The sequence below is a fragment of the Pteropus vampyrus genome, unplaced genomic scaffold, assembly GCF_000151845.1.
Source record: "Pteropus vampyrus isolate Shadow unplaced genomic scaffold, Pvam_2.0 Scaffold442, whole genome shotgun sequence".
Classification (NCBI taxonomy): Eukaryota; Metazoa; Chordata; class Mammalia; order Chiroptera; family Pteropodidae; genus Pteropus; species Pteropus vampyrus.
Window position 1 is genome coordinate 364677 of NW_011889223.1, and position 3393 is coordinate 368069.

Sequence of the window (3393 nt, forward strand, 5' to 3'; positions counted from 1 at the left end):
GAGCCTGCCCTCTAGGGCGGAGGGGGAAGGGCTGGGGGGGCAGGGCCAGGGGGCGGGGTGCCCTCTGCCGGGGCCCCACAGCTCAGCAGGCTCGGGGTCAACACCAGGCCTTCCCCTACCACCCACCTCGTCCCCAACCCCTGGCCCACCCCTCCAGGCATGGCCCCATCCTTCCGAGGCCGCCACCTGCTTGTCCTCAGGCAGGTGCCACAGCGCGTCAGACGCCGGGCCCAGGAGTGGTACTCAGAGTGTAGGGTGCAGCCCCGTGAGGGGCACCAGGGCTCCAGGCCACTTCGACTCAGGACCCACGCTCACAGGACACCGCAGCTGGGAGCCGTGGGCTGGGCAGCACGACAGGACGCTTCAGCCCCAGGACGCTCCCAGACTAATGCCCAGTTCCCAACTCCGTTCCTCACCCAGGCCTTCGACCCTGGCTCGTGCCAGACACTGTGTCGGGAGCAAAGACAGGTGAGTGAAAGTGTCCGGCCCCCCCGGATGAGATCCCGTGCCTCACGTGGCAGCCAGAGGGGGCAGCGGCAGATGGGACCAGGTGACAAACACAGCTGGGTCGGCAGAAACAGACTCGCCGAGGCGCTCGCGCCTGCCCCCGTGTCGCGTCTCTGTGTCCTCCCTCTGTCGTGCCTGCAGCTCCGGGAGAGGGCCTGGCACACAGTAGGTGCTCAGTAGCGGTGTCGCAGGCCGGAGACCTCCCACGGGTGGGTCCCCTCCTCCGTCCACTTCTTTGTCTCCCGCCGTCCCGGTGACTGGTGGGGGGCGGGGCCAGCACGGCCTTGGGGGTCCCTCTTCGCTGGGTTTTATGTTCCTTCCGTCTGTAAAACCACAAGGCAAGAAATGAGTTTGAAGGGCTTCTCGAGTGCCATGCTCCAGATCTAGGTCACCTGGCTGAAGCGGATGCAAGTGTCCCCAAGGGAGCGTGTCCTCACAGAGAAGCCTACTGAACAGCGGCTCACAGTCACGAGTGACGAGACCCAGGGCACACACCACCTCGGTGTCCCCGGGAACCACAGACGGCAAGCAGAGCGCCAGCCGGAACGCGGGACGCGCCAGGCAGTAGGTGCTGAATATAAACCCAGTTTGTTTGGGATGTTTGATCGAATGAGGAGGTGGATATCAGAGATGTAGCACAGATCCGGAAAACTGCTAAAAAAAATACCGAGAATTTCTCAACAGTAAAAATCGTGAAACCCTAAGAAATGAAAAAAAAAAAAAAAAACATCATTTTTTTTTAGAAAAAAAGAAAGAATTGGCAAAAACGGAAGCCAGAACCGCGTGAGTTTCCCCAGAGAGGCAGGACAGAGCTGCACAGAGGTGCCCGAGGCCCTACGCCTCGTGGTTCCGGGACCGACCCAGGACCCGGGGACAGGCGGCCAGGGATGACGGCGGACGCTTGCCTGAAACCGGTCAGCGACACGGACCCTCATGACGAGGACTTACGATGAACACGAATGTAAAAGTAAGAGTCTCACACCGAGAGGGACCCAGCAGAAGCAACCGAAGGGCCATTAGATCGGATGAGATGAGAATTCGAAAGTGGCCGAGTCAGTGGCCACGCCACCCTGAACACGCCCGATCCCGTCTGATCTCAGAAGCCAGGCACGGTCGGGCCCGGTGAGTACTCGGGTGGGAGACCACCTAGGAAGACCGGGTGCTGTAAGAGTAAAAAATAAAAAAATAAGGGACCGTAAGCTGACCAGGTCCTTGCCATCTGTGAGGTCAACCAAGGGTCGCCTCGCCTAAAAAAATAAAGAAGAAAAGAAGGTGGCCGAAAGATACCCCGCCCCCAAATGAGATCTCCGGAGGACTGAGGACAAGACGAGCCCGCTGACGATGCTATGGCGAGCGTTCAGGAGAACAGAGAAGCTAAAACGCTTCCGGCCGAAAACACAGAATTCACCACAAAACCCGGGAAAGGGCTGTCTGCACAGAGACCCGCACCGTCTCTGTAGAGCCGGTGACGCCCCGGCTTCGCGGCCACACGCTTGCTGTTGGCACAGCCCATGAAAGCCACATCTTCAGCTGGTGGGCCATACAGAACCGACCGCAGGCGGCCTGGATCTGGCCTGGAGGCCGAAGTTTTCGGACCCCCGTTCTAAAACAGTGAGTGGTCTTTAAACAAAAAGACGATTCAAAATATCGTCGACTTTGGAGAAACAAGAGAGAACTTTCGGGGACCGGGGAGCAAGTAATTTTGCAAATTCGGGCAGATTTTAATTTTTTCCCCTTCAACTAAACTCAGACTGTCACATAAATTATTAAATTTTAAAATCATTCTAGTAGCAATTTATTTTTAATGATTTCATCGCACATCCATTTTAATTTTGAAGTCACAGCGTCTGATTACAGAGTCCTGTGTGGTTCGGGTCCGATCTGTCCCTCCGCTGTGGTCTAAGAAGTGTGTGAAAACTCCTGAACTTCGGTGGCCGCAGATGGCTATGATGGTGTCTTGTCACCCCGTGGGTCCCTCACGCAGCCACAGTCCCACGGTGGCTGCGCTGGCCTCCTGGAGGCTTCCTCCCCCACGGACCTGGTGACCGAGGCAACGAGACCCTCCAGGTCCCCACCGACACCTGCTTTTGGGTGCCAGCCGCCCCGATGGGTGTGAGGAGGGGTCCCAGCCGCCCCGATGGGTGTGAGGAGGGGTCCCAGCCTCGGGGGCACGGGATGCCTCACGTAGTTGCTCCCTGACACGCCTCCCGACACGCAGTTCCAATGGAACGACGCACACCTTCTCATCTGTGCACGTTGACACGTACGTGCTCGGTTCTCCAGATTAAAAAGTACGAATTAAAATTAGGAACAAAATCGATGCTGATGCCTTCTCATTGCAGCGATCTGTCACCGAAGGGGGCACGATTTTGACGTGGGGAGAAGGCCCATCCGTCATAGGATGAGATGCATTTTTTTGAAAGAATAACTTTATGTTTACTAATTATTTGTCAGAATGTATAATACGCTCATGAGCTTTTAATCTGGTGTTGCTCATAATATGTGATAATCACTCAACCTAGGACAAATTTAGTGCTGAAAGCCCTAAATAGCACCTGGATATTAAAAATACCCGTTTATTTATAGAAATGTATATTCACATTAGGATAGGGAATCACAGTGGCTCTATTAAAAGCCTTGGAGGCATGAAATATATCTATCAGGCTACCACGTCATGGATACCGGAACCGAGCTATGGGAGCAGACGAAACCAGTGCTTCGGTTTCAACTCCGACTGGAAAACAATCTACCAAATGCTTCAAACACTGGGTGATTGCTATATATTTAGATTCTGTTGAAAAAATATTAAATCACGATGTAATCATTTTAACATCTGAAAGACAATGAAAATCACATTTTTGCAACTATTTACAGTTAGGACAAATT

At 54.3% G+C, this 3393-nt stretch overlaps 1 pseudogene; it reads left to right on the forward strand.

Moving 5' to 3' along the window:
* Nucleotides 1–1559: 1559 nt before the first annotated feature.
* On the forward strand, nucleotides 1560–1678 carry LOC111732316 (annotated as a pseudogene).
* Nucleotides 1679–3393: the final 1715 nt, after the last annotated feature.